This window comes from Erithacus rubecula (assembly GCF_903797595.1).
Source record: "Erithacus rubecula genome assembly, chromosome: 1".
In the NCBI taxonomy this organism is placed as follows: Eukaryota; Metazoa; Chordata; class Aves; order Passeriformes; family Muscicapidae; genus Erithacus; species Erithacus rubecula.
This window is the reverse complement of record NC_136658.1, coordinates 91,162,708-91,183,013: the sequence shown is the minus strand read 5'-3', so window position 1 is coordinate 91,183,013 and position 20,306 is coordinate 91,162,708. Positions and strand designations below refer to the sequence as shown.

Sequence of the window (20,306 nt, the reverse complement as noted above, 5' to 3'; positions counted from 1 at the left end):
GCTTGCATTTTATCATTGGATTCCTCCTCTTTCAGAAAATTGCCAATAAACTTCCTGTTCTTAATTCAAGATTTGGCAGTGTCTCGAACATAACAAATTTAACCCATTCAGTTACTTTGATATGTTTGTTTATTTATGTCAGTTATTCATCCAAACTCTTCTTCTTCAGTCAATCAATCCTATGTCTTTTCATATCTGAAATTAGGATAATTTGTTTTTTTTTTAAATGGCTCACAAACTGAAGTAGTGTTTCTGAGGAAATCAGGCGCCTTTAAAACTGTTACTCAGAAGAGTTTGCCTGTACTGTAAGTACCTAAAATCATGAGGTATTTCCCATTTAGATGTAGGAGTTTCTCTCTGGTCTTTGCAGACTGACTCTGCATGAACAGCTTGTACCTGACTCTTCCTAAATTCAGACAGAACCCCAGAGAATTAGCTGTGAGCACACAAACAAATGTTACCAAATTTCTGTGGCTTAATGACCCACATCACATTGGCTGAGTTTGTGTGTTCTGTTAGCACTCTGATTTAATTTTACTTAGCAAACAGTACCAACAGACACAGTTTGAGACATTATTCCCCTATACCAACTTGTTTGCTCTTTTTCTGCTGCTGAAGACCATCCTTTGTAGTCAGTGTGGTAGAATAAATATTCCCTTTCTCCTACAGGTTAAATTCCTATTCACTGCTCATTTAGTCTAGTCTGTTGCCTTATCATAAGTGGTTAATGCATATACAAAATTTTCTTCTGCTAATTTAATTTCAGGGAATTATGACCTCAGAGGTATGGCACTAAAGCTGCATTTAGTTTCACTAGTGCTTGTCTGTAAATGCCTTTAGCTTTTTCAATTACAAAATAAAACACTTAAAATCTGTGTGAAATTGCCCCACATTTGGGATGGGCTAACAATATGCTGATAAATAGCTGGCTCAGATGACAGACAGAACTTGACATTGTTCTCACAGCTTGGGGACCCCAAACTCAGGTCTGGTAAGTGGCTTGCTACTTGAAGCATTTGAAAGAATATTTATGTGGAACCATATCTTCTTATAAAAACACTGTCAGAGACGTTAATGCTTCCAGAGTTGCCTGGTCTCTATGTAGTAGCTCTTTTCGCTAAAGTATTCAGTGAGAGAAGTTGTGAGACTTGGATTCAATGCCTTCATCAGTCTGTGGACTTTCAAAAATATAATCTCAATAGACTGCAGTACAACAGTACAATGCTAGTTTGGGTAGAAAGCATTCTCCACATTCCAGCTGAAACTGTACTTTGGGTAGCAAGAAAACCCATAATAATTTTGCCTAGGAAAAGCATGAACAATAAAACCCAGTGAGAAAAGCATTTGGAAATAGATATCACTACCTACTACTGAGATCACATTTTATGTAATTATCTTGCAAATAGGAAAATAGTTCCAATGCTTCTGATCTTCTAATTGTCTCTTGTTGTAGTCCAAAAGTAGAGATTTTCTAACAGCTTCTAAGAAACTTATTTGCTGTTTGAAGCTTGCAGCTCTAGTGTTCTTTTGAAGTCCACAGGTCTATGAGCAATGTCTTACAGCCCACAAGTTGTCAAAGAAATTACCTGCAGAGCTATTATGTTTGGTTTTGAACATCCAGATCCTTAATATTGTGGCTGTACATTAAAGGTTGTTGAAGAGAGCTGACTTGTGAATGAATGTGAGCTGTGACATATGCCTTAGGTACTCAGATACTGCATTTCATTTTTCTCTTTTTAAATTTAATGGTATTTCTGCTCTCCTTTCTGTGCTATTCAAGTGCAGTTAAAGATCTACATGTATACTGGTAAACTGGTATTTTATATGGTGTTAGGCATATAATTTTCTGTAATGCTTAAATTATGCTATAAATAATTCTTTCTAATATTAATAACTCATCACTCTGAACTGCATTTTAAAACTGAAAAGGTTGCACTCAGCTTGTAAGAATTTACTCCAAGGTACTTTGTGCCCATTTCTAAAAATCTAAAACCCAATAATTTAAATAACAATCTCTAATAACAATTTCTAATAATCTAAAAAACAATAGAAGCAGGGATGGATTACTAGCCTCTGGTTAGCATAATCTTTCATATCAATGAAAGCTACTGACCACATTTCCCAAGACCAAATCAAGATTTCCTTGAGTATGTAGGGCAAACTTCACTTTCTGTGTTAATGTGTTACATGAAATCACCCCAATCAAAATCTGATCATACAAACCCTAAAAATGGGTTGATTATACATCACAAGGAACAATTAGACCTACTATTGAATGTTTTTGTCTGTTTGTCTGAGGTATAAGCTTTCCTAATGCTATTAATCATATTAACTACCATATCACTCAAGGAGCCTGATTACACTATACTGTACAAAGCCTAATTCAGGAGATACCTGGGTTCATCCTGCAGAGGTACAGACCTACATGGCAATAGGGATGTCAATTGAGTGTGCAGAGGGATTTTCTTGACTCACTACAGCTATAAATATCACCTCAGGCCTTGTGTTGTGTTGATTAGATGCTGTGGTTTCTGAAAAAAAAAAAAAAAAAAAAAAAAAAAAATTGTATGGGTACAGCAAGGTTTCAACTGGCCAGAATATACTGCACAGAAACTCATTGAATATCCTTTTTGCATGTATCTGAACATGCAAAATGAAAGCAATCATTAAATTAATCCCAGAATTAACTTATCTTATTAACATTTGAAGAATGAAGACACTACACTTTAGAAATACTGGTATTGTGGTACTGTTACATATTGATCAGAAGTTTGACTCCTTAATTAGGTTTCAGATGAAAGCAAGAACTTGTTTAGGGAAATGGAAAGAGAGGGTATGTAGAAAACAGGAGTCAATTTCCAGTTCAGAAAAGGACATTGTTAACTTAGGGAGGACCTTCACAAAATAAGTATTAGCTTTTCAAATTATTATTCCTTTTTTCTTCTGGAAAAAATCAGTAATGGTTAAGCATGTAAGACCATAGTAAGGATCTCAATGAAAACATTAAATAATTGTAGGAAAATTTGTAAATGTTATCTCTAGTGAAAAAATATCAGTGACAACTACTCTTTTATGCATGTTAGGAAACATTCTTGTGAATCAATCTCTTTCTAGAATAACCGTGTTAAAACTGAGAACATATATCACACTTTAAGATGAGAGCTGCTTTTTTTGTAACTCAGGAAAAAAAAATTGAAATCATAATTCGTAACCAGGAACATGAGTTCTCAGCTCATAATAAGGCCAAGATCAAATGTATTCCTTTTAAAAATAAAAGTGAGAGTTTGGGGTACTGTCTTAATATGACAACAGTGAAAATTCCATACACTTTTAAAAGGATATTGATAAACAGTAAAGGTTGAGAAAATCCTAACAAGGATGAATCATAGTCTGGAAAGCCTGCTTTGTAGTAAGAGACTAGCAAAACAGAACCTAATTATCTCAACAATAAGAAGGTCAGAAGACTGGCTAATCATGATTTGTAAAGTATGTAAGCTGAAAGAAGAAGGTGTGGAGCCAAAGTGAAGTTCAGTTTTTTAAGACTACAAGCCAGGATTGAGACTTTCAGAGTAAGAGTAATTGATTACTGGTTAAATTTACTCAGATATTGTAGAATTTGCACAATGAGAAATATTTACCTTTAAAAAAACCCCAAACCACCTCATTCACTTAGTGCAACAGTAAGTGAAAGGCTTCATAGAAAAAAAAAAGCTATAAAAACAAAACAAAGAAAAAAAAACAAAACAAACCAACAAAAAAACCCAACAAAAACCAAAAATTAATCCGACCAAACCAAAAACCAAACTGATGAAGCACTTGGGCTACATGATACAAAATATCTCAGCAGTTAATTTTAATGGTATTTTTAAACTTTGTCTTTACACAAGTGGACCAGAGTCCATCAACTGCTTCCACTTTTCCAGAATTGAAATATTGTGTCAAAGACAATATCTATACCTGCCTCATGCAGTTAAAGATTGCACCTCAGAAGCTTTTTAGTACAAATTCTCATATTTTTTTTCCCTAAAAACCATTAGATATGTGAAGCAATATTTATGTGCTATTTTCTATGTCTGAAATATTTTGGGTTTGGACCTTTGTCAGTAGCAGAAAGTGATACTAAAAGCTTTAGTGAAAAACTGCTAGGAGAATGCCATTAGAATGTAACTAAAAAAGTATGTACCATGACAAATACCATATCTTTAGGAAACTTCAGTATTAGTTCTCACAGTACACTACTCTGAAATTATCTCGCTGGCCAAGCAGGTGGGACTCTACAGTGTATTTTTTGGTTTATCTGGGAGGTAGCAGAACCACCAGTGCAGTAAGCATTTAATTTTGCTATAAATGAAAGATTTTGAATTTGAAAATATAGATGTGTTTTTTCTGTGTTGTAATTTTGTTACTCTGTGTAATTTCCTGTGAAAATAGTTATCAATCAAGTTTCTCCTTCATGAGCAAACCACAAGAGGATAAGCCACATAGGAAACAAATTTCTTTCTTGAAATTTAATAAGCACCATTTTGGAGCTACTCAACTAGAAGAAATTTATTATTTTTCCAAAATCTTAATTTTCTGCATGTTCATTTCAAAATAATCTCTGGATTTTTCTTGTTTATTTGGCAAACATGTCAAACTCATTCTATTTGCTTTTAATTTGCTTTATGTCCTGTAGTTTGACATTAATTTCTTTTGCATTTCTTATTTGCTTGGAGTCTTTTAAAAAGGACTATGTCTGCTGTGTGTTTTCACCCTTGTACCAGGAAGTGAACTCACACAGTGACCTGAGTATGGGGTTCATTCTGGTCCACTGAAGATGAGCCTTTTGCATGATAAAGCCAGTGAAACATAACATTACAACTGCATAACATGTATTACGATCATTCTGGCTCATCCTCGCATAAAAAGAAATCTAATTCCATTCACACTATGCAAATTGAAGTAAGAAGACCAAGCAGGAAATAGAGAGAGGAAAGGAGTCAAATTCTATTCATGCAATTGTAAAAAGCCCCTCTTGCCCTGCATTAGGTTAATATTTTCACACACAGAATTAGCAACACTGAAAGAAACCTTCAGAATCATCTTCACAAAACCACAGAACATCCTGACCTGCAAGGGATCCACAGGGATCATCAATTTGCACTGTTAGGTGAATGGTCTGTGCAGGGATTGAGATCCTAAACTAGGCATTATCATCCATCTCTAACCAGATGAGCCAATCTCAGAGCCAGCCAGTCTCATCAACCCAGCACTACCACAGTACACCCTAAACCATACCCCCAAATGCTACATCCAGACACCTCTTTAATACTTCTAGAGATGGTGAACTCTACCACCTCCCTGGGCAACTTATTCCAATGCCCAACTATTGTTTTAGTGACTTTTTTTTTCCCCACTGATATCAAATCTGAACCTCCTGTGGTACTACTTAACGCCATTCTTCTCATCCTCTCACTTGAGATATGGCAGAAGAGACCAACCCTCACCTCATTTCAGGTAGCTGTAGAGAGCCATCAGGTCTCCCCTGACCCTCCTCTTCTCCAGAATAAATACCCCTACTCCCTCAGTCACTTCTCATGGGACATGTTTTCCAGACTCTTTGCCAGCTTATTTGCCCTTCTATGGACACATTCCCCCAGCTCAATGACCTCTTTGAAGTGAGTGACCCAAAACTGAACACGGGATTCAATGTATGGACTGACCAGTGCTCAGTACAGGGGGACAATCAATTCCCTAGTACTGCTGGCCACACTCTGAGCATTCTCAATACACTCTTCCCCAAGGTGGTAGCTCTGCATGGAGCTGTTGTAAGCCAAGGGTAGGACCTGGCACTTTGCCTTATTGAAACTCATACAGCTGGTCTTGGCCAATCAATCCACCCTTCCCAGATGCCTCTGCAGAGCTTTCCTACCCTCAAGGAGATCAATACTCCCACCTAACTTGGTGTCACCTGCAAACTTAACTGAGGATGCATATGATCCCATTGTCCAAACCATTGATAAAGATATTAAACAGGTCTGGCCAAAATTATGAGCCCTGGGGAATACCACGTGACCAGCTGCCAGCTGTATTTTGTTCCATTTAGTTAATTTTGAATATGAATTGTTTGGAATGAATAAAAAAAGCAGAGAAACAAAATTATATAAGATGCCCCCACTCCAGTCCACTTCCCATTCAGAACTAAGCCACACACAGCTCCACACAGTCATTATCTCACTCCCCATTCAGGATGGGGGGAGAGAATCATAGAGATGAAAGTGAGAAACTCATGGCTTGAGGTAAAGACAGTTTAATAGGTAAAGTAAAAGCCGCACATGCAAGCAAAGCAAAACAAGGAATTCACTCCCCACTTCTCATGGGCAGAAAGGTGTTCAGTCAAGAAATAGTGGTAACTTTGGAAGACTAACACGATCAGTCTAAATGTCTTTTCCTTTCCTTTTTCTGCCCCCAGATTTAGATGCTGAGCATGATCCATAGAGTGTGGGAAATCCCTTTGGTCGGTTGGGATCAGCACATTGCTCTGTCCTCTCTAAACTCCTGTGTACCCCCAGCCTGCTCCCTGGTGGGGTGGGATAAGGAGCAGAAAAGATCTGGATGCTGTGCAAGTGCTGCTTAGCAATAACTAAAACAACCCTGTGTTATCAACATTGTTTTCAGCACAAAACTAAATCATAGCCCCATACTAGCTACTATGAACAAATTAACTCTATCCCAGACAAAACCAGCAAAACAAGTAAAGTTGGGTTAACACTAGAATACAATGTGACCTTGTAAGAAGTGATGGTGTTGTATAGCAAGTGGAATTCTTCTTTCTGAAGGATTGCTTCTGGACTCCTGCTTGGAGTAAATATGCAGTGGATTGCTGCAGATAACCCACACATTCCAATTGTACATTTAGCTTTTTGAAAGTTGTAAGAGTAGAAGAGTACATTCTGCTCTTTTGACCAAATGTCTTTTACTTACATACTTTGATCACAAATTTGCATACACTCTATGGAAACTTTAGTTTTATTGCTGTACTTTAGAATGTTTAAGTCACAGCTCCAAACATTAATTGCAAGCATTACAGATGATCCTTTGGTAGCCTGTAACAAACTGCCTCCTCATAGTAAAACACAGGTGGAAGATCATTATTCAGATTAACTGGCACACACTTTAATATCCTCCAAATTAATCTTATAAAATGCATGACATATTCATCAAAATAAAGACTGTCCTGCAAAATTTGGGACAGATGGCAGTGCAAGATGACATCTTTTCTAAATGTGTCAAAATATTCACTCATACAAGCAATATGATTGGTTGCACATTGTGGGTGCATTATTAAAATAACAAAAGCAGTAAAATTCACTTGCATGAACACCTGTTGCTAGAGTGACTTAATATAAGTAAGCCAAAACATATAATTAAGTAATATAAATATAATTACTTCGCTGACAAGTTAGCAGTGGCTATTGCAATTCTTAAAACATTTTAAGTCAATGAATTATACCTGTATTTAGATTTACAACATTTAAAAGCAAAACATACCTTCCTAAGTGACACTTAAGGAAGTATCCTTCATACCATATAGCAAAATATCAGAACAGACACACAACAAGGTCTGCTAGTTGTGTCGTAGATTATTATATCAGATAGTATATATCCCTTTACCATTTGAAACAGAAGAGCATAGAAGTGATTGATAAGCCAAATATCAATATCACAGACAATTGCAATTCGAGAATTCAAAGCACTATCTGCTCTCTAGGGAGGATCTGACATGGGGGAAGACACAAAATATCTAGAAAAGAAGAGCTGCAGATTTTTTTTTCCTCTTCAGAATCAAAAATCTCAAAAACTCAGTTTATGCAATCTAATACAACTCTTATGGAAGGAAATCTCATGAAACTATGAACATTTGCTTCAAATTATGGCAAGATCTTCAAGACCTCCTTATTTTGTTCTCTGCTCTGTTCTCAGTGAAGTCAGGCAATGCTCACCTGTTCTTAATGCAGGGTCTTGCACTCAGGACAGTGATAAGTGCTGTTATTAAACTACTCAAGAGAACATGGTGTGAAGTGAAACAAGGTATATCTGTGGACGCCTAAGCACATATTTGCTATACCACCCTCAGTTCGAAACTATGCACAGGAGTGAACCAGTGACCCTGTGCTGTAGTGTGTGGCAATAACCACATGGCTCCCACTTGACCATCACTTAGCTTAGTGGCTAGATAACTGAAATATGAACATCATATAACTGATCTCCTTACAGAAAAAAAAAAAAAAAAAAAGGGGAATCTGTTTAAAACGATTGGGCACAGGAAAAATGTCTGCTTTGCTGGTTTTTTGGTGGTTTTTTTTTGGTTGGTTTTTTTTTTTTTTTTTTTTCCTAGGAGGATGGGTAACAGGAACAAAATGCTTTATTGCTTGGTGTACAATCATACAAAACCGCAGATGGGTGAATATGGTAACAACAGGCTGGTACTGTAGAAACCGCTACTGTAAAGGGTTAACCAAGACTGCACTTGCTGTACATGACCACGGAGCAGAGAGATCGGCAGTGTGAATTGTGCGGTGCTCCCGAACACACACACACACACACACACGGATGAGGACACCTTCAGCGCTCCGTGAGCGCAGTGCCCACCCTGCAGCCCCCGGTGCCCGGCCGGCTCCGCCGGCGCCGCTCCAGCGGGGATGCGCCGCTCCAGCGGGGGGCTCTGGATGGAGATGCGGTTTCTGTAGCGCTGGGCTGGCTGCGGGGAGCCATTGGCTGGCGGCTTTGTGAATTTCATTCAGTTTGGTCCAATAGCGGGAGGAGAGCGCCTGGTACAGCCTGGACCTCTCTCCCCCTCCTCTCTCTCCCCCCCCCCCCCACCCCCACCCCCCCATCTCCCTCTCTCTCCCAGCTCGCCTTGCCTTGCAGTTCAGTCTCTCCGCGGCTCGGTCCTTCTGCATAGGCAATCACAGCTCCTACTTGCAGACTCAACTCTCCCTCTCGCACCGATTGCAATGAATTTTCTGCCTGAATGTAGGTCGATTACAACCGAGAACACGAGTTTCCTTCAAATCCAGTGTTGTTGTCTTTCTTCTTGTTATTTTTAATTTTTCCCCCCTTTCGTGGTCGTTGCATTCCTTTGGAGAAGCCAATCGCATTGGATTCCAAAAAGGAGAGCAGGAACCGTATGTGAATAATCCTGGCTGCATGATAGCCCGAGAGGATTTCCTGAAAGATTCTGGCTGTGTAAAAAAGACCCCTATGCTTCTGCAGCTATCCCAGTGTTAAGGTAGGAGTACCGGATTTGCAGTTTGAGTGTTCATTTTCATTTTTTTTTCTGTTGTTTTTTCTGTCCCCCCCCCGCCTTTTTTTTTTTCTCCTCGGTGAGGGTGGGGGAAGAGAGGGAGAGGTGTTGCAGTTGGTACTCTGGCAAAGGGCGAGCAGTTTGCTGCAGTCGTCTGTGCTTTTACTTTTCCCATCATGATAAAGCGGTACTTTCTTTCTGACATTTCCACCATCATACGCGATCTTATTGTCACATATGCATATTTATGCAAATTTATTTCTTTTTTACCCACTTCGGTCTCGTCCCTTATATCCCTCTTGCACCATAATTTGTTCGGAGGCATTTTGCTGCAATCAGCTATTTGGAAAGGCTCTGAGGTTCTGTGTGAGATGTTTACAAAGTAGCTTTGCCTTACAGGGAAATAAACAGAAGAGTGTGGAGGAGAGGAGGGAAAAATATCTGCAGTACAGGCAGAGAAAGAAAGAGCGAAGCCACAGTTTCTTGCAAGCGCGAAGAGGGGCAGGAGCGGTACCTCATGCTCTGTGTGCGCCTGTGGTTTTCGGGAAACACAAAACCAACACGTAGGGTTTGGGTTAACCACTTTCCTTGCCATCGCCACATCCACGAAAAAGCAAAAAGGGACAGGGACGGGGACGGGCGGGGGTGACAAGGGAGGCGGCTGCTCAGGGGAAATCTTGGATCTTCTGGGATTAAGCGGTTCACCCGCTTTCGCTTAAGCTATTCCGTGGTGGGGTTTTCTTTCTTCCGCCCCCCCTTCCCCCCCCCCCCCCGCTTTTTTTTTTTTTTTTTTTCTTTTTTTCTTTTCTTCTCCTCGTTTCTTCTTTTTCTTTCTTTATTTCCTTTCCGGGCACGGGTAAAATGCCCGCTTTTGTGATGGGCATGGGCTTTCGCACGTGATGGAGCCGGGACTGGCACTGGGGAGAGCCAGCGTGCGCGGACCGGTGGCGGGGGGCGGGGGGAAAGAAAGGGAGGAAAAAAGAGACGAGCACCACCGCCGCTCACCCCGCCACACACTCCTCCCCAGCTCGGCAGTAAATCGGCTTCTCCGCAAAGCTGGGGCGGGGGCGGGCGCGGCGGGGGCTGGCGGCGTGAGGCGCCTCCGCGGGCGCCGCGCTTTGCCCCTTCCCCGCGGAGCGGCGGCGGCAGCGCAGCCCGCACCGCCCGGGGAGCGGGGGCGGCCCCGCCGAGCCGCCCTGGCCGACGGGGCCCGAGCAGCCGCCGCTCCGCCCGCCCCCGCACGCCGCCGGCGCGGGCAGGGCGCGTCCCGCGCCGCCGCTGCGGAAGGTGCGGGACGCGGGCAGGGGGAGCGGGTCGGGGCGGGTGTCCCGCCGCCGTGCCTGGAGCGGGGCTAAGAATAGACGGCGTCGCGGCCGGGAAACTTGGCCGGTTTGGGCGCCCGGCGTGGGGGGAGAGAAGTTTGCGGGGGACGCGGCGGCAGAGGCGGGGCGCGGCCGCCAGGTGGCGGTGCGGGCCCTTCCAGCCGCGCGCCCGCCGCCGCAGCGCCGCGCGCCCCGCCGCGGGGCCGTCCCGCGCGCGGCCCCAGCGCGCCCCGAGCTCCCCCTCAGCCCGGCATCACCGCGCCCCGAGCTCCCCCTCAGCCCGGCATCACCGCGGCCCCAGCTCCCCCTCAGCCCGGCATCACCGCGCCCCGAGCTCCCCCTCAGCCCGGCATCACCGCGGCCCCAGCTCCCCCTCAGCCCGGCATCACCGCGCCCCGAGCTCCCCTCAGCCCGGCATCACCGCGCCCCGAGCTCCCCCTCAGCCCGGCATCACCGCGCCCCGAGCTCCCCCTCAGCCCGGCATCACCGCGCCCCGAGCTCCCCCTCAGCCCGGCATCACCGCGCCCCGAGCTCCCCCTCAGCCCGGCATCACCGCGGCCCCAGCTCCCCCTCAGCCCGGCATCACCGCGCCCCCAGCTCCCCCTCAGCCCGGCATCACCGCGCCCCGAGCTCCCCCCCAGCCCGGCATCACCGCGCCCCAGCTCCCCCCCAGCCCGGCATCACCGCGCCCCGAGCTCCCCCTCAGCCCGGCATCACCGCGCCCCAGCTCCCCCTCAGCCCGGCATCACCGCGCCCCCAGCTCCCCCCCAGCCCGGCATCACCGTGGCGTTTGCCGGGATCGGGGTGGCGGCGGCAGCGCCCAGGGCGCGGTGGAGGCGCAGCACTGCCCCGGCGGCCGCGGCAGGTGCGAAGGAGGCGCGGCAGCTCGGCCGGCGGGGAGCGGCAGCGGCGGAGCCGTGGGTCACGGTGCCGGTGCCCGGCCGCGGCCGCGGCGGAGCTGCCGCCTTTCCTAGGAACGCCCGAAACGCACCGCCAAGTTCGGATGTTTGGTGTTTGGAGAGAAGCCAACCCCACCACAAAAATCCAAAATACACCCCCCCATACCACCCTTCAAAACACCCCTTTAGCCTGATGTTTGATCACCGTTGAAAGCAAGCACTGACAACATTCTAATTTGGTTTTAAATTAATAATGTTAAGGACATACGTGCATGTGTTTAGGAGATTACAATTCAAAGCTTAATTGGAGGAATTTACAGTTACACCAAAATGGAAATCCCTGCTGTTATCCTCTTCCTAAACCATAAATACAACTGCTAATGCAGATCTCATGTATTAAAGGGTAATATTTTTTCCCATGTCATGTGGGACAAAAATTAAGTTTTTATTAGATGTATAAATCCTCAGCACTAAGGAAATAAACTATTTGTCACCTTAAGAAGCAATTATTTCCTCTAGTTTTAATTCCTAGGTAAGAACACTGCTCTGCATTGTAAAAGCAAACTGATTTCATATATCAAATGAACTTTGCATTTTATTTTCATTTTACTTACAAAATACTCACTTTATATTCTATCTATTAATATCTATGTAGGCTTCTATATAGGTAGCCTTTATATAGACATGCATTAAGGCAGAAATTCTAAGTATTTTTTCTGATATTGCTGAATAGAGGGTTGCATGCATTGTCTTATGAATCATATTCCAATGAATCATTAAGGTTTGAAAACCATGAAAACATGCCATGCACTTTCTGATTATTCAAAACAGCAATGTCTGTGATGGCATGCAATTTTCTCAGAATAATAGAAAAAGAAATTTAATTTTGACATAATATTTATAATCGTGAAATTATTAATCCTTTGTAAATAAATGCAGCTATTATTACCCTTTATTCTGTACTAATATTACAGTGTATTGTATAGATCCAATTTTTTTTTGGTGAGTTGTGTGCAAGTGCAACCTATTAAGTTGTACCAAATACTAAAACTGAAATTCAGTTTGACATCCAAAACATCTTGGTCTTATATTCAATGAAAAATTAAAAAAAAAAAATCAAAAATTCCCAATGTTTTTTTTCTTGATTAGCAAAACACAGTGAGCAGTGTCATTTCTTTTAAAGTCATCACAATGTGAGCAAACAAAAGCAAGCCTCATTGCGTGAGCAGAACAGGCCAACTGGATGAAATTAGGACAAGTGATAAAACTGGTAGGCTTACTGGTGATGCTGTGCTAGCCTATATATTTTGTAGTTTTCCAAATACTTTAGCTAATCCCATGTTCTTGGGCAGATCATTCACCTGAAAATGTTTACATTTGATAAAAATGTCAATCCTAATAGCATCCTTCAGCTGGAGACCTGTCATGCAGAGATGAAAGCAAGAGGCAGAAAGAAAACCTATTTAACTGAAGCTTTGTATTAAAAACATTATATAGAAACAAGGACCTGTTTGGCTTTTTAAAAAAAAAATTAACAAAAGATTGATGCAAGCAACACTTACTGATTGCTACATAGAGGTTTGCACGTTTGTTTTTGACAGGTTCTCAATACAGCCTCCTCTTGGCCTTTCAAACACGCACACTGCTATTTGATGGCTGAATCACATAGTGTAAAGAACAGCTCCACCTGGGTAGGACAGGAATAAGCATCGTGCTATAACCAGCATATAATTTAGTCATTGTCGCTTGAAGACTTGTCATCAGGATTCAAGATCTCTTCTGCATGAGTAAATTGGTTAGTTTTGTGCGCAGAATTACAAAGCTGCGAGTCATTATAGAAATAAAAATCTAATAAAACATAAACACAAGCTGCACAAATCAATATAAGTAGCTCATGTCCAGCTGAAGCTATCCTCTGGCACAGTTCAACTCAGGTGTTCTCAAGCAATGTTTGTAAAGCATTTATGTTGTGAGCCATTTTGATCCTCACATCGGACAGGGTTATGTACTCAACTATGTCACCTTTTAATAGTTCTCCACTTCTCATTGTGTTTGTTCTAGTAGTCCCCAGATTGGATTTGAAAGAAAAATAAAAGAGTACCAATAAAAAAGCCCCCAACCACCAATGAGAAAAAAACACTTTGTTGTCTATTGGAGGAAGAGCAAGTAACAAGTTTTATTGGCAATACTCTTGGAAAGTTTTTAGCAATGAGATAAGACAGAATGGTAATAAACTCTTCTCAATCGGATATAAGTGGAGAGAATAGAAAACTGAAAGATACGATTTATAGACAGTTAGCAGTGGTCAAATTTAAAAAGTAGGAAATTATTCTGCAAACATTTCCAGCAAGCTCATCCCTCTTTAACCCATTTAAACAAATGGGGATAAATTTTGACAATAAAAATAAGCTGTATATGAAACAGTGTTACTTTATGGCTTGCTGGCATAGCTGACACGAGAGTCTGAATAGAAGCAGACCCTGTAGAACACTGACTTATCCTGTGAGATCTGCAGTGGGGGTTTACCAGTGTCATGGCTAATTCAAACTGAATGCATTACCACATGCTGGAACGATCCCTAGCTAGGAATGCTCAGATTTGTACTGTAATAATCTAAAAATAAATTGTAGTCACTGATGTCACAATGTATGATTCTTTCAGCTGTCTTCTGTGCTGAGCCCACACACCACTCAGTGTCATAGGACGTATTTCAGTAAGTGTATACCACTGGCAAGCTTCAGTGGAGGGTTAGGATTTTCCACGCTTGTCTATCTTCTGTTATTTATGTGCTAACTGAGATTTGCAACTTGATGGGGAGGCTGAGCCTTTTAAGAGAGGCAAGCTTTGAAAATGAGTGGCACTCTTACTGACTCTGCAGTTGCTGTTATGATTTCATATACAGTATGAATATAAATAGAAATTTGTATTTACTTTGGTATGAATTTATTGTGAAATAAAAATATTGATGAGATTTAGTTACACAGATCATTAAGACTAAGTCCCTTCAATGTTTCACCATAACAGATGACATTTGAATAATACTGGCATGATTTGATGGTAGCAAATTTCCATGTAGCAGTATTTTTCATATTTTCATCTGTTGAATGCAATAGACAAAATGAGATAGACCACTGCTTCTCCATTTAGACAGTTCACAGGAAGACTTTTCCTTTGTCCTCCAACTGGAGGTAGTCATTGACAATTAGAAGAGGTCTAGGACAGCCAGAAATGAGAGGACAATCATGAAAAGGATTTCTGACACGAAGTATTAATTGAAGTGGTCTAATGGCTTGAGTATTTTGAAAATTGCTGTTACTGTAGTGTCTATGTGGGCTGCAGGCCCCATGCAGACACAGAAGGCATAGATTTTCAACAGATGTGTAGTAGTGCTGCTGTGAGGTAAACGCACTTTGCAGGGCTGACCAGCGATCTTAGTCAGTGCCATCATGTGGTGATCTTGAGATAGTGTTGTCAGACATAGCTGGGTTAGTGATCCAGCTTCTTGATGTGTTAACATCACTTTGGAGCCTTAGTGAGAAGATATGCAGTTTAATGCCAACAAGGCTTTCAAAAATCTGTTTAGAGAAATAGCATGGAGTGGGCTCAAATAGATTAGCTATATTTTCTGTAACTGAGTTTCTTTTACAGTTTTCAACTCTGGTGGCAAATAAGTGGACAGACTTCAATAAATCTTCTGCTTGGTACATTTCTTTGCTCCAAAACAGATTTTGAAGTAATTATCTCCCAAAAACCTGTTTATTCTATTCTAATAAACAAATACTCTGTTATACATCGCATTTTGACTTCTGATATATAAAAGCCTTACTTTGTATCCATTCAAATATAATAAAACCAGGACAAAGCTGATAGTCTCATTCAAAATAAAATAATTTTTAATTGAGTCAGATTTCTATTGTTTATTTGTATGTCTTTTTTTTGGTACTGATTCTTTTTGTACTTAAGTTTTGCATAAATCTTATGCTTGGAAGCAGATATGCCAGACAGTTTTTCTCCTCTTTAATAAAGCTTTTTGCAGACACTACACAAAACTCTGCAATTAAAGAGAGCAGGGGTTTACTCAACAGTTGTCAATAGTTTAAGTATATAGCTGAGAATTCTTTCTTCTTATAAATAAATAAGCTTTTCTTCCCCATCCTCTCTTTATTTCTTTGCTTATTTTACTCCAACATATATATAATTTATCACTTATATACTACTTACCCATGAAATACCTCTTTTGAGTACTTGGTCATATACAGAACAAATTACCTTGAAATTAAATGAGAAATATGTTTATTCTTTGAGATATGATTCTACCTTTTCTGCTCTATTGTGAATGTTTTCCAGACATATCTTTTTGAATAAACAAAATTAATTTATTGTTCATGTAGAACACTGTATAACTCATATGCTCCCTAATGTATAATTTCTATTAATTTTTTACTGGATATAGCATAAACCATTAACATTAAACAACCTATGCAATAAGACCAAGATAAATGGACCATTAGCAGATTAGTGTCATGCAATGAGGTCTGTTGGATTCAGTGTAAAGATACCTGTTAGTTTCAAGAGGCTTTCTCCCAGGTTTTGGGAGAAAGTAGTATTTGGAAAAAATGGTTTGCAGTATTCCCATAGAATGACAATATAATATATAATGCTTAAAGGTTTCTCCCATTAACTTCCCATTAACTTTTGCTAATGAAATTGCCTCCAAACCTTTGTTTGAAAAATAGAAAAGAAAGCACAGGATCTGAAAAATAATGCATCTCCATCCCTTTCTTGAAGAGCTTGTTATAAGCATGTATGCTAGATGATATAGGGCCATGTATGTCTCAACTCATGTTTTATTGGTGACTGTGTTCATAAAGACAAATGGTTATACAGACTTGGTTCCATCTGTGATTCTTTCTGAAGTTTCTTGGATTTGCTTGTCAAAGAAACTGGGCATGTGTTAGGTGGTGTATTCACATCCAGTCTGTTCACCTTTTGATTCAGTTATCTCATTAGTTGTGGTGGTGCTCAAGTTTTTGCCAACTCTCCAAACTAGCATTTTAACACTGGTAAATAATTCTCCTGGATGTTCAGTTGCAATGTTTTTGGATCATAGATTTCAGTATTATTTTATTAGTGATTTGTGGCCAAAATAGGGACAGAAATCATCCCCTGGATTCCAGAAGAATTATGCAAAAGGTGAAGCCTATGTAAATCTTTGGTACCTCTTCCATTACCAAAACTCTCAGACATTTATTAATTAGTAGGAATGCATCTGGATTTCATGGGATGTCTCAGGTAAAGAATGAAGAAAGATAAAAGCAACAACTAGAAAATCAGGCTAGTGAGTTGTTGCTGTATGAAATGTACCCTTCTCCCATATGTTAGTGCAGAAGGTCCAGTGCAGCACTTCAGGAAAGCATTCATCAATCACAGTGTTTCTTCTCAGTCAGATACGTAGCAATGGATTTGTTTGCTATAGTTTCCCAATCCAAATTTATTTCTACCAGTAATGTAATTATTGATATGTCTGCCTAATGCATTTTATATCATCTACATGAAAGCAAAGATAAGTTCTCAGTACACAATGGTGTGAGGGGGAGTAGAACTTTCTGCAAATTATGCACAGCTGGACAGTTGAGCTGCAGTGCCTGAGGCTGTGAATTTGTATTAACACAGCCAGCAGTAGGTCTGCTTCCTGAATTAGAAATGTTCAGTGTGTGTAGGTTTCAAATGTGCAGGTGGTGAATTTGGGGACAGATGATGTAGATCCAGTGGTTTTGACAGATTAAATAATAGCAGTTGGCATAACTGTAAATTAATTGTGGAGCTGGATGAGAGAGCAGAGAGCTAGTGTATTAATTTCATGCTCATTATGAAAATATTTGATTTAATTCAGGTACACAAGCTAAAGTGCAGGTGGACTTACTGCTTAAATCTAAAGAGTCTTAAAGTTATTAAGAAAATATATTATTTAATCTTACATTTATTATGTCTTTTTCTCAAGATCTTGTAGTTAACTGGGAGTTACAATTTTTGAAGATAAATGCTTTTTGTTTAGATTGGTTTGATGTCATCTTTACATAGAGATGTTGCAAATACATCACCTTAGGAATATGGAATGCAGGCCACCTGACACTCAAATTAAAATAAAATAAAATAAAATAAAATAAAATAAAATAAAATAAAATAAAATAAAATAGATAAACTAGAAGAGCCAGTAAGCTTTTTATACTGTTGTACTGTGAAAGGCTTGCTGCATTGATTTATCTGCCCTGATCTGGTACAGTGGTGTGATGTTGTTGAAATTCAGGGGATTAATGGTGCAGTTAGCATGTGCCATTACTCTTACACCAAGTTGTTATGGTCATAGAGAGGCTTGGAAGCAGAAGCAAAAGTTCCTCCCTAGAAGAGCTGGGTGACCCTCTTTTGTGCAGTAGAGTAGCAAACATATATTTATCCTTGTAATTTTCAATCTGTATTTTATTTTTCTTGTTGGCTTTGGAAATAAGATGTTCTAGTGAATTGTCCTCTTCTCCAAATCTGTCTTGTCTATAAAAGTTTCAGCTTGAAAAAAACTGAAATTAGAGCATGTAGTTAGAATCTTTTATTTTCTCTTTCTTCCTTTCCTGGAAGTTTTGTTGTATGTTTGTTTGTTTGTTTGTTTTTCTTTTTCTGTAATTTTTAAATTTGCCTTAGCATCCCAGACCCTGTGAAGTGTTTTTCACTCATGGCAAAATAAAGGTGTAATACTGGTCAATATGGTGACCAATAAAGTAGAAACCCCATTAACTCTTGGGCCATTTGCATTTTCAGTTCTCTTATAGTGAATTTGAGTGTTTTCTTGTGAAGGATTTCTTGTTCTGGCAATGAAAATTACATTAGCAATGTAGAAGTTAACTGGCAATGCTGTGAAAAGCACACTTGTAATAGGGCCAGTGTGTTGAATTCTCTTAGCTATTAAATAGATAAGATTAGAAAGCTAAATAAGCTTTGCATTTTGTATATAAGTAAATGATCACTGGATAATAACACTTCACAGAAGCATCCTTCTGTGGTATATTTCATTTTCTGTTTGCCTCTGGAGAATGGTCATTTGGTGAGGCTTGATAGTTCACTGCATCCCAAAACCTGTTAGAACTGGTTTCTTCAAGAAGAAACAAAACGTGTACGTTGGCGAAGATACTGTCTGAAGCCTGAGACATCAATGAAGATCTTGCAGAAATGGCAGTTCCATTTTGGGAGACAATTAGTGGGGTTTCTTAGCCTGAATGCTAAGCACTAAGCATATCCGTGTCTAAGATGATGAGAATGCATATTTTAGTTCTTACCTTCTCTGCTGTGAAAGATGAAGATGCTTCCTGAATGACCCAACCCCTCCCTCTCTTACTCATCATCTCCACCTTGGAGGGGTGTTTTCCTTATCTTATTACTGCCTCAAGAGGCCCATCCTAGTCAGAGTCTGTAAACAGGCTGAGTTGCAGACAGATGACCAATGGAAGGCTAAGATGATTAACTTCCATAGAAAAAGAACATCATGATACACAGGGATAGCACACACACAACAGCACAGAAAGTAGAGTAGCAAGAGGAACGGCAGTTCACATACTGTGTTCTGGAGAACTTAAACCAGCAGGATATAAATCAAGTTGGATTTACAACAGGAGCTGATGCTTCTGGACATGAGGGTTTGGTTTAGTTGGAAGGGGAACAATGTAGAAGTTACTGGTCAAGGTAAAGTACAATTTTTAATATCAACATCCCTCTGTAGAAATCTTGAATATACGCTTTGAAATTGAGTCTGTTTTCTTCTGAATAAGATTTTAATTATTTTTTGTCATAATAAAGTATTTCTTGAAATAAACCCATTGCTTTTGAAGAAAACCATATCCAGTGGTATCATCACTGAATATATTTTTAGCTAGGCATATTTGCTTGTTTGGTTTTTTATGCTGTTTGTCCCAAGAATCATAAAATGTCATATTTTTTGTTTCATTTCAAATACAGGGCTTTTTGGAGTGTTGGTTATTTTTGTTTTGTTGAGGTTTTTTTGGGGTGGGGTGTGGTTTTTTTGTGGGCTTTTTTTTTTTTGTTTTGTTTTGTTTTGTTCTATGGTGTTTTTTGTTGATGTTTTTTGGGTTCTTTGTTGTTCTTGTGTCCTTTTTTTTGTCTGTGTGCTTTTGTTTGGGTTTTTTTCTCCCCACATGCCAGATTTTACTATTAATTTGCAGTTTCTCAGAGAAACTAGTTTTAACTAGTTTTGCAGAGAAGTGCATGAAGAATGTGAAGAAATTTACCTAGAATTATATAAAGGCAGGCTTAACAAACTGTGGGTTTTAATGGTTCTGTCACTGGCACATGGGGGTGAGGGAAAGAAAATTAGAGTAAAATGTGCCTTCATCCTACTCATATACATCACTTAAAGATATTAATGCAATAGTTGATAAAGACCTTGAAGTTGCTGCTTAACCATTATTTCACATCTAAGTTATATTCCACAGTTATGAAGCTTTTTTCTAATCACGTTTTAAAACAGAATTGACATACTTTGTTAAGCTCAAAATTTGCCAAGAAATAAAGCAGACAGAAGAAAGCAATTTTTTCTCAGAGGTTGCAGAGTGCTAGCCTTTCATGTTCTTAATAAGCAACCTTTCCCTATTTATATAAATGGACATATTGCATACAACAGCAATTTTGAGAGCAATTTTTCTTTGCTTGCTGTGAACTGTATATTTAAAAGATTACAAGCATGACTAAGATCTCATTAACACTGTACTTGCAATTGGTTTGTAGCATTGTCTTCAG

The 20,306-nt window shown here is 40.1% G+C and overlaps 1 protein-coding gene across 3 annotated transcripts in view; it reads left to right on the top strand.

Moving 5' to 3' along the window:
• Positions 1-8,668: 8,668 nt before the first annotated feature.
• Positions 8,669-20,306, top strand: part of NLGN4X (neuroligin 4 X-linked) — a 165,458-nt gene continuing 153,820 nt past the window's right edge. Inside the window, exon 1 of one of the 3 annotated variants that reach the window (XM_079323631.1) lies at positions 8,669-9,271. The gene's annotated coding sequence lies outside the window, so the exon portion shown is untranslated. The remainder of the gene's footprint in view (positions 9,272-20,306) is intronic. The other 2 variants (XM_079323628.1, XM_079323630.1) reach the window with 2 other exon arrangements.